Genomic DNA, 11,446 nt, shown 5'->3' with positions numbered 1-11,446 from the left:
ACATATATTTTATGTATATGTGTTTAAGATTTTTTGAGACAGGGTCTTCCTGTAGTCCCAGCTGGCCTGGAACTCACTATGTAGACCAGGCTGGCCTGGAACTCACAGGGATTCACCTGCCTCTGCCTCCTGAGTGGTGGGATTAAAGGTTGGTTGAATTGAAGGATGTGGAATCTGAGGATATGACAACTGAATGCATTTATAAAATTAAGTGACCATACATTGGGATCTTCACGCACAGTTGTTAAGAAATAGACCTGTGAAGAATATATTTGATTGCTTGATTGCTTGATGTAAAGAGACATTCTTTACTTCCTGGTAAGCGGTGCCTTCATTTTAATTTACTCCTTTTTTTTTTTTTGGTCTTTTTGAGACAGGGTCTCCCTGTAACCCCAAATGGCCCCAAATGGCCTGGAACTCACTGTGTAGACCAGGCAGGCCTTGAACACAAAGAGATCCGCCTGCCTCTGCCTCCCAAGTGCTAGGACTATAGGCGTGTGCCACCATGCCCAGCTAATTTACTTCTTTTATCTTATCTATATGCTATTCCTACTGGAGACTTATTTATACATTTCTTTTACATGTATGAGTGTTTTTTCCCTGAATACATGTAAATGCACCATAAGTGTACAATGCCTGTGGAGGCCAGAGGAGGGCTTCAGGTCCCATGGAACTGGAGTTAGGGGTGGGTTAGTTAGTTATCATGTGGGTGCTGGGAACCCAGTCTGTGTGTTCTGCAAGAGCAACAAGTGCTCCTGCTGGGCCATCTCTCTAGCTCTTTACATTTTAAAATGTTTTATTATTTTTATTATATGTGTATTAGTGTATTGCCTGAATGTGTGTAAATGTACCCATGTCATACAGTGCCCATGGAGGTCAGGAGAGGGTATTGAATTCCCTGGAACTGGAGTTATGTTTGGTTGTTAGTCGCCATGTAGGTGCTGGGAATCGAATCGAACCCAGGTCCCCTGTAAGAATAGCAGTGCTCTTAACCACTGAATCATCTCTTCAGCTCCCTACTTTTTTTTTTTTTTTTTTTGGTTTTTTTGAGACAGGGTCTCCCTGTAGCCCCAGCTGTCCTGTAACTCACTATGTAGACAAAGCTGGCCTTGAACTCACAGAAATCTGCTTGCCTCTGCCTCCCAAGTGCTGGGACTACAGGCGTGCGCCACCATGCCCGGCAACATTTTTATTAATTTTTTTTTGTCTGTGTCTGAAGGGGTACCCCAACAAGTGTATAGAGGTTAGAGGACAGCTTGAGAGTTGGTTCTCCTACCATGTCAGTTCCTAAGGCTGTGTCATTAGTCCTAATAGAGTATTAATTAATTAATTAAGAGACCGTTTCCCTGTGTTCCCAGCTGGCCTGGATTTTAATAAGTAGACCAGGCTAGTCTGAATTTCACACAGACCCACCTGCTTCTGCTTCTTGGGTGCTGGAATTAAAAGCCTGTATCTTTACCTGGCTGCCCAATAGACTTTAATTCATTGTTTTGTTTATGGTATCCAGGATTGAACCTTTCACCTTGTGCGTGCTAGGCATGTGCTCTTTCACTAGATACATCCCTAGCCTTTCTGTTTTTGATTTATTTATTTATTTATGTATTTATTTATTTTTTGGTCCTTTTGAGACAGGGTCTCCCTATAGCACCATCTGTCCTGGAACTCACTATGTAGACCAGGCTGGCCTTGAACTCACAAAGATCTGCCTGCCTCTGCCTCCCAAGTGCTGGGACCACAGGTGTGTGCCACCACGCCTGGCTGATATTTTATTATTTTTATTTTTTTATGTGTATGAGTATTATGCCTGCATGTAGGTAAGTATATCCATGTCGTACAATGCCCATGGAGGACAGAAGAAGCTGTTGGATTCCCTGGAACTGGAGTTACAGGCAATTGTTAGCTGCCTTGGTGGTGCTGGGATTCAAACCTGGGTCTTCTGCAAGAACAGTCAGGGTTCTTAACCGCTGAGCCATCTCTCCAGCCCTTGTTTTGTTTTTGAGATAGGATCTCACTATATGGCTTTGGCTTGCCTAAAGCTCATTATGTAGACAAAGATGGACTTGAACTCATAGAGTTCTCTTTGCATCTGCCTCCTAAAAGCTGGGATTAAAGGCATGCACCACTACACCCAGCATGTTTTTGCTTTTAAAAAATATTTTATTTTGGGATTGGAGAGATGGCTTAGTGGTTAAGAGCACTGACTGCTTTTGCAGAGGGCCTGGGTTCCATTCCCAGCACCCACATGGCTGCTAGGAACCATCCTTAACTCCAGTTCCAGGGGAATCCGAAGCCCTCTTGTGATCTCCGCGGCATTGCATGACATGGGTGCACTCACATACATGTAGGCAATACACTCATGCATGTTAAAAAAATTACTATTTTATGGTGCTGGAGAGATGGCTCAGTGGTTAAGAACACTGGCTCTTCTTGCATAAGACCTGGGTTCGAATCCCAACACCCACATGACAGCTAACAATTGTCTGTAACTCCAGTTCTAGGGGATCTGACAGCCTCTTCTGTCCTCCATGGGCATTCCATGACATGGGTGCACTTACCTACGTGCAGGCAATACATGCATACACATAAAATAAAAATAACTTAAAAAATTTTATTTTATGTGTATGAGTGTTTTGCCTTCATGTAAGTACATTGTATGCATGCATTGCACGCAGAAGCCAGAAGAGGGCGTCAGATCTCTTGGAACTGGTGTTATGGATGGATGGTTGTTAGCCACAATGTGGATGCTGGGAACCAAACCTGATTTCTCTGCAAGAGCAGTCAATGCTCTTAACAGCTGAGCTATCTCCAGCCTCTCACACAATCTATTTTGATCTTATTCAGACCCCCTCACCTATATCCTCTCAGATCCACCTCTGTCTCTTTATCCCTGCTTACTTCATGTCTTCCATTTTTTTCTTTTAATATTTATTATTTTAATTCTTTTATGTGTATGAGTGTATTGCCTGTATGTAGGTAAGGGCACCCATGTGCAGTGCTTGTGGAGGTTAGAAGAGGGTGTTAGATATCCTGGAACTGGATTTACAAATAGTTGTTAGCTGCTGTATTGGTGCTGTGAATTGAAGCCGGGTCCTCTGGAAGACCAGCCAGTGCTCTTGACTGCTGAGCCATCTCTCCAGCCCCCTTTTGTTTATTACTATTATTATTATTGTTGTTGTTGTTGTTGTTAATTTGTTTTTAAAGGGAGAGGTTTATTTTGACCTACGATTTGAGGGTCAAAGGCATGGTGCTCACTCTTTTCCTTTCATTGTCTCATTGTCCCACCTCCCCTCACCTTTCTCTGACTCCCTCCTTCCTGAATTGCCTGGCTGTCCTCTTCCATTTGTCTCCTACTTCTGCGTCTTGCTTTCTTGGTGGTCTTTGCTGAATCCTTTATTTTGTAAATGTAGACTTCTTCATACTTCTGCCTCTAGGTTCTGCCCTCTACAGCCCCCTCTACTTTTCCTTTCATATATTAAAAATAATAATTATGGTAAAATATACGTAACACAGAATTTACCATCTTAACCTTTTTTTGGGTCTTTTTTTGAGAAGACAGCATCTCCCTGTAGCCCCAGCTGTCCTAGAACTCACTGTGTTTAACCATTTTTAATATTATTTTTGTCTTTATTTGTATGAGTGTGTTGCCTGCATGTATGTGAGTGCACCTATGTTGTGAAGTGCCGCAGAGGTCAGAAGAGGGCTTCGAATTCCCCTGGAACTGGAGTTAAGGACGGTCATAGCTGCCATGTGGATGCTGGGGCTCGAACTTGGGTCCTCTGCAAGAACAGCCAGTGCTCTTAACCACTGAGCCATCTCTCCAGCCCCATGTTTAACCATTTTTAAGCTTACAAAGTTCATAGGTCTTAAGTATCTTTACTCTGTTGTAAGATTAATCTCTGAGCTTCATCTTGCAGAACCAAAACCCTATATCCCATCAAGCAGCTCCCCATTTCCCCCATTCCCCCAGCTCCTGGCAAACTACCATTCTTTCTGCTTCCATGCCTTTGACTAGTCTAGGTTCCTCAGATTCCTCTTGTAAATGGAATTATAGTTTATCCTTCTGTGCCTGCTGGTTTCATTTAGCTCAGTGTCCTCACAGTCCATCCTACTATAGCATGTATCAGGACTTCCATCTTTAAGGCTAAATAAACCCATTGTATGCACGTGTCACATTTTGTTTATTCGTGTATCTGTCTGTGGATGTCCAAGTTGCTCCCACACATTGGGTATTGTAAATGATGTTGCTGTGAACATGAGTGTGCAGGTATCTCCTGGAGACCCTGCTTTTATTAAGGCCTATATATAAAGTTAGTATCCCGAGATGTCCCTCAGTGCAAGTTTATCTACCAGGGTTTAGTCAGCCTATCTAGAGTCTCTCTCTTCAAGAAGATAAGCTCTTCCTCAAACAGCAGTAATCAGCTGCCAATAATTCTTCAACTAAGATTCCACAGTTCTGTGCTGGGTTTTTGTCTGCCTAAGTTTGTGTGGGTCTTGTGCATGCTGATACCACTGCTGTAGGTTTGTATGAGAAGGGACCCAGGCACCTGTAGGACCATTTCTATATGGTCATGTGCCACCTCCCTGGCCCTTAAATCTTTCCTCCCTCTCTTCCGCAATGCTCTCTGATCCCTGAGTGGGTGGACCTCAATATAGGAGACCTATTCAAGGACCTACACTCTGCTGACTCTTATTCTCTGTGTTTTGGCCATTTGTGGTCTTTTGTGTTCCTGGCCCTCTGTTGCATGAGGGAGCTTCATTGATGATAATTGAAAGATGCGTTAGTGTTTTCTTTACCCCTTGTTCTATGTTCCCTGAGTCTTAGGTGTAGAGGTTACATCCTAAATATGCCCCTTAGGCTTGGGCAATTCACAAAGAATCTCTGTGTGTGTTCGGTGGTGTAACTATAATAATCCCTGTCTGTTGAAAAAGAAGCTACTTTGATGGGTGGTGACTGGGATATTTGTTTATAAGGATTTGGTGTTGGGATCCACAGATGAGGGAGAACAAAGGTCTTTTGTTTTTCTGATTCTGTGTTACTTAATGTAACAGTTTCTAGATTCAGCCATTTGCCCAGTTTGCCTGCAAATGTCATTATTTCATCTTTTTTTTTTTTTATCTTTTTGAGACAGGGTCTTCCTGTAGCCCCAGCTGGCCTGGAACTCATAGAGATCTGCCTGCCTCTGTCTTCCAAGTGCTGGCTCATCTTTCTTTTTTAAAATATTTTATTTGTTATTTTTATTTTATGTTATGTCTATGAGTGTGTTGCCTGCATGTAATTGAGTGCACCCATGTTGTACAATGCCGTGGAGGTCAGAAGAGGGCTTTGAATTCCCCTGGAACTGGAGTTAAGGACGGTTCGTAGCCGCCATGTGGGTGCTGGGGATTGAACCCAGGTCCTCTGCAAGAACAGTCAGTGATCTTAACTGCTGAGCCATCTCTCCAGCCCATTTCCTCTTTCTTTACTGCTGAGTAGAACTCCATTGTGTAAATGTACCACATTTTCATTAACCACATGTCAGTTGAGGGACACTTAGGTTGCTTCCATCTCTTAGCTATTGTGAAAAGAGCAGCAGCAAACATGGTTGTACAGTTATCTCTGCAATAGGATGGGTCCTTTGGGTATATGCCAAGAATTGGTATAACTGGGTCATATGGCAAGTTTATTTTTAGTTAAGAATTCCATACTGCTTTCCATAGGGGTTGCATGAGTTTGTAATGTTACCAGCAGTGAATGAGTGTTCTCCTTTCTCCACATACTCACCAGCATTTGGTATCATTTGTTCTCTTGATCTTAGCCAGTCTGACTGGGGTAACATGAAATCTTAAGGTGGTTTTAATTTGCATTTCCCTATTTGCTAACAATGTTGAACACTTTTTAAGATGTTTCTTAGTCATCTTTATTTTTTCCTTAGGGAACTCTCTGTTTACCTTTTATTATTTTTTTAAGGCCTATGGAGTCTAATTTGTGTTCCCCAAATAGTCTTGGCTGTACATCTATCCCCTGGAACTTGGTCAACGTAACTAGCATCACTCCTTTAATGACAGTTGACTTGCCCAATCTCAGGAGCTGGGATTGCTAATAGTTCCTGAGATAGGGGTGGGGCATTGTGCTGTCCTTGCCTTTCCATAGTGGGATTTTGTCTGGCTTGGGCTTGGCACAGGTCTTGTGTGTGCTCTCACAATCACTGTGGGTACATACATACAACTGCCCTACCGTGTCCAGAAAACACAGTTTCCTTGTATTAATCTCCTAATTCCGGCTCTTACATTCTTTCTGCCTCCTCTTCTGCAATGATCCCAGAGTCTTGGGAAGAGAAGCTGTCCCATTTAGGGCTGAGCACCCCACAATCTCTTTTTTCTTTGCACGTTGACCAGTGGTCTCTGTGTAGCAATGTGCAGCACCCACATGGCAGCTAACAACAGTTCATAACTCTAGTGCTAAAGTATCCAAACCCTTCTTCTGGCCTCTGTAGGTATTGTGAACATATGGTGACACTTACATGCAGGCAGAACACTCATACACATAAAAAAATTTTTTTAGATGCCTTTTATTTATTTATTTATTTATTTCTTTATTCATTTTGAGACAGGGTCTCCCATAGCCCCAGCTGGCCTGGAACTTACTATGTAGACCAGGCTCACCTTGAACTCATAGAGATCCACCTGCCTCTGCCTCCAGAATGCTAGGATTAAAGGCGTGTACCATCACACTTTTTATTTTATTTTAAAAATTATTTTGTTTATTCATTTTATGTGTATGAGTATATTCCTTGCATGTATGTATGTAAGTGCACCTGTGTCATGCAATGCCCGTGGGATTCAGAGGAAGGCGTTGGAGTTATGGATAGTTGTTAGCCACCATATGGGTGCTGGGAATCGAACTCTGGTCTTCTGCAAGAGCAGGCAGTTCTCTTAACCACTGAGCTATCTCTCCAGCTCCTTACTTATTATTTTTATTTTATGTATATGAGTGGTTGTTTTTGCATGTGTTTAATTGCACTTGTGTTGTGCAAAGCCTGCAGAAACCAGAAGAGGGCGTCAGATCCCCTGGAACTAGAGTTACAGATGGTTGTTAGGCACCATGTGGGTGCTGGGTATTGAACCTGGGTTCTCTGGAAAAACAGCAAGTGTTCATAACCGCTGAGCCATTTCTCCAGCCCCACATAAAAACGTTTATCTTTTTAAAAAATTTTTATTATTTTCATGTATATGCATGTATTGCCTGCATGTAGGTAAGTACACCCATGTCATTCAGTGCCCATGGAGGACAGAAGAGGCTGTCAGATCCCCTGGAACTGGCATTACAGACAGTTGTTAGCTGCCATATGGGTGCTGGGATTCAAACCCAGGTCTTCTGCAAGAACAACCAGTGTTCTTAACCACTGAGCCATCTCTCTAGCCCATAAAAAAGTTTTTAAACTGTCTTATGAATATGGCAATTTTTCTAGTCTGAAAATTCAGAGGTTGTCATTTGAATACCATTATCTAGTTTGAAATTTGTTCTATAAATGATACTGTTAGGCTAGGAGTATAGCTCAGTGTTAGAATGCTTGCCTACCATGCATCAACACTTTAGGTTCAGTTCCCATCATTGAAAAGAATTTAATTAAATAAAATAAAAATATATTGTTAGGATCATGATGAACTAGAGCAATACCAGGTGTCTATTAAAGGCTCTCTCTTTTTTGAGGTACCAGTGTATTGGTTTGGTCATGATGACTTCCCATGTGTACTTACCAGATACAGAGATTCAGATACATAATTTTGGGCCTATAAATTTGTTCAGTGAGAATTGCTGGGCATGATGGCTCACACCTGAAATTATAGTACTTGGGAAGTAGAGATAGCAAGATTACCATAAATTTAAGGTTAGCTTAAGACTACATAATGAGTTGTAGGCTAGCCATGTGTACATAGTGAGACCTTGTCTCAAAAAAACTATTAAAAAGGCAGGAAAGGTAGCTAACACCTTAGAAGCTGGGATAATCAGTAGTTCAAGGTCATTTACAGTGAATTTGAGGCTAGCCTGGGCTACATGAGACACTGTCGCAAAAAAAAAAAAATGTTTTCATGTTTTCCGTAGTAAAGTGTTTAGTGTTTAGCATATATAAACAAGCAACTGGGTTTTCCCAATACTGAAAAAACTAAAACCAATTTTGTTGGTAGGTTAAAACATTGAAAAGTTAACATTTGGCACATTAACCAAATCTTGTTTAAAACAGAATGTCAGTTTATTAATAAAATGGAAGATTTAGTTTACTTTTTTACTTTCTAAAGCATTGGTATTCATTGACCAGAGTTTAAACTGGTTTTTTTTTTTTTTAAATGAGTTTTTTTTTTTTTTTTTTTTTTTTCTTGAGACAGGGTTTCTTTGTAGCCCCAGCTGGTCTGGAACTATGTAGACCAGGCTGACCTTGAATTCACAGAGATTTGCCTGCCTCTGCTTCCCAAGCACTGGGACTAAAGGCGTGCACTATCATACCTAGCAATCTTTTTTTTTTTTTTGAAACAGGGTCTCCCTGTAGCCCCAGCTGGCCTGGCACTTGGTGTGAAGGCCAGCGCCTTGAACTCATAGAGACTGCCTGCCTCTGCCTCCTGAGTGCTGGAATCAAAGGCTTTGGCCACCACCCATGGCTGGCAATCATTTTTTAAAAAAGATTGATTTATTTTTCTTGGGTGTTGTGGTGCATGCCTTTAATCTCAGCATTGAGGAGACAGGACAGCCTGGCCTATTTTGTGAGTTCCAGGCCAGTGAATTCCAAAGCTAGTAAAAAAAAAAAAAAAAGAAACAAAAACCCTTACTTTAATATAGATGAGTGTTTGCCTGTACCTATGTAAGGGTACTGTGTGGGTGCAGTGTGAGTGGAGGCCAGAAGAGACAGCCAGATCCCCTGGAACTGCTGGAGTTAAGGAATGTTGTTAGCTGCCATGTGAGTGCTGGGACCTGAACGTGAGTTCTCTGGAAGAGCGGGAAGTGCCTTTACCAACTGGGCCATCTTTGTTGTTGTTGTCGTTGTTCTTTTTTTTTTTCCCAGATTCATTTTTGTTTGTGTCTCTATATGCACATTTGTGCAAGTGCCCTCAGAGGCCCAAAGAGAGCATTGAGTCCTCTGAAACTGGAGTTATAGGCTGTTGGGAGCCACCTCATGTGAGTACTGGTAACCAAACTTGGGTCCTGCAAGAATAGCAAGTACTCTTAACCACTGAGCAATCTCTCTAGCCCCCCAACCTATTTTTAAATCTCTGTTTTTATTTATTGTGTGTGTGCAGGGGCACATGTGCCTTGGTATGTGCATGGAGGTTAGAGGACAGCTTGAAGGAGTCGATTTTCTCCTTTTACTATGTGGGTCCTGGGAATTGAACTAAGGTCATTAGGCTTTGTGCCAGGTGCCCTTTCCCGCTGAGCCATCTCACATTATGGAATCCACATTATTAATAAATCAGATGTTGGGGCTGGAGAGATGGTTCAGTGGTTAAGAGCACTGACCACTCTTGCAGAGGACCTGGGTTCGATTCCCAGCATCCACATGGCGGCTACCAACCATCCTTAACTCCAGTTCCAGGGGAATCTGAAGCCCTCTTCTGACCTCCACAGTATTGCATGACACGGGTTCATTCATATACATGCAGGCAATACACTCATACACATAAAAAAATAAAAATAATAAAATACTAAAAAATATAAATCAGATGTTTATTTTGTGAGAGTCTAGAGTAGATAGATTTATTTAGGTCATGGGAAAGTCTTAAAAACTATACTTATACCATAAAACTGTCTAAATTTATTGGATTGGTATGTTTGGCAGAGAGAAACTTCTTCCCTGGCAGGATTAGAAGAGTTATGCTGAGTTAATTATCCTTTGGGAGCATCCATTTTGGAATCCTGTTTCATAAGTGACAATCTGGTATCACAAAGATTTAGTTGAAGTTTTTAAGAGTACATGCAAATCACCTTGGTATATATGGAAGTCACAGATCTTCTGACACATCACAATTATCTATGTTATCGTAAGATATTGTCTCTTCTGTAGGAGGTAGATCTCATCTATGACATTTTTTTAAACTTTTACAAAAACTGAGAATTTCATGCATGTATATAAGGTGCTTTGATCAAATCCATGCCCACTCCCTCCCCTCCAACATCCCCCCCTCTGAAGAGGTAACCCTAAAATCTTTTAAGGATTACATACAAGCTCTCAAATGCTTTTGACATTTTTGGCCTTTGGAACAGAGTATGTTGCTAACAGGCCCAAGGACATTTTGACTTTTAGCTAAGAAACTGGCTACATTTCTTTGGGGTCTTTTTACCCTAACTGCTTAGCCAATTCCTACCTCCTATTCTTATCACACCATCCTCTGAAGGGGTTTCCCAAATTGCAATAGGGAATAGGGACACAGACCACTCTGGCTTCTTCCATGCTGAACAGGGACGTAGGGTGAGGCAATTGGAGTACCCCTTCAGTGGGTCTATCTAAAAGACTCCCAAATTGCATAACTCTTATCTCTAAGGGGAGAAGAAAGTCCTTGGATCGTGAATAGGAGCTGTGAAGGAGAAGTAAAGGCAAGAGTAATTAGCATTACAAGTTCTAGACAGGGAACTAGAAAAAAGTCAGAACAGGGCAATTTTCAAATGTTCATATGAGAGTCCATTGGAGTTTCTTGACAAGGGCTTCCAAAAGCATCCCTCTATTGGGTTCTTCCTCATTTTTCTTTTGTCTTCCAAGGCTGGACTAATTGGCTGGGAAGAGTGGCTGGGTACTCAGGTGAGGGTCCGGTGACCCTGCTTGGCACTCCTTTAATGAATGAGCACAACTGTCAACAAGCTAAATTGTGACTATGTTTAGTGATCAGGCTCAGCCGAAGTCGTGATGATGGTAGTTATTTCATGCAGAAGGGACTGCTGTATAGCATCATCTTATAAAAAGGACTCCCACATGGAGGTTCTCAGGTCCTTTGGTAGTTGGAGGCCAGAACCCAGCACTCTCTGGCAGTCTGCTGAGCTCCAAGCTGCTACCCCGATGGAGGTCTGAACCCACCCTCTCAGGCTATCTGCTAGGGTCTCAGCCTTAGCCTACCTCATCTATGACATTTTGATTCTTCTTTCCTCAAGCTTAGCTTTTTATCAGATACCTAAATTTTTTTTACTATCACATGAGTATGGATGTAACCATCTATATGAACTTTTCTTCCTTTGGGTAGGTGGGCAAAGTAACAGTTAAAGATTCTGTACATTAGCCTAGGCATGATGGTGTGTATACCTCTAATCCCAGCACTCAGGTAGCTAAGGCAGAAGGAACCCAAGTTTGAGACCATTCTCAGCTATAAGGAGTTCTAGACTAGCCTTTTGCTACATAGTAAGAGTCTTGTCTAAGAATACCAAAATTCGTGGGGCTGGTAAGAGGACTCAGCAGGTAAAGGCATTTTCTGCCAAGACTGATGGCCTGAG

At 41.9% G+C, this 11,446-nt stretch overlaps 1 protein-coding gene across 6 annotated transcripts in view; it reads left to right on the top strand.

Annotated features, from left to right (window-relative positions):
* Positions 1–11,446, top strand: part of Med1 (mediator complex subunit 1) — a 51,675-nt gene that overhangs the window by 7,386 nt on the left and 32,843 nt on the right. The window lies entirely within an intron of this gene.

This window comes from Nannospalax galili, unplaced genomic scaffold (genome assembly GCF_000622305.1).
Source record: "Nannospalax galili isolate Female #2095 unplaced genomic scaffold, S.galili_v1.0 scaffold1382, whole genome shotgun sequence".
NCBI classification, from domain to species: Eukaryota; Metazoa; Chordata; class Mammalia; order Rodentia; family Spalacidae; genus Nannospalax; species Nannospalax galili.
Note: the sequence above shows the minus strand (reverse complement) of the source record. Positions and strands in the feature narration are given on the sequence as shown.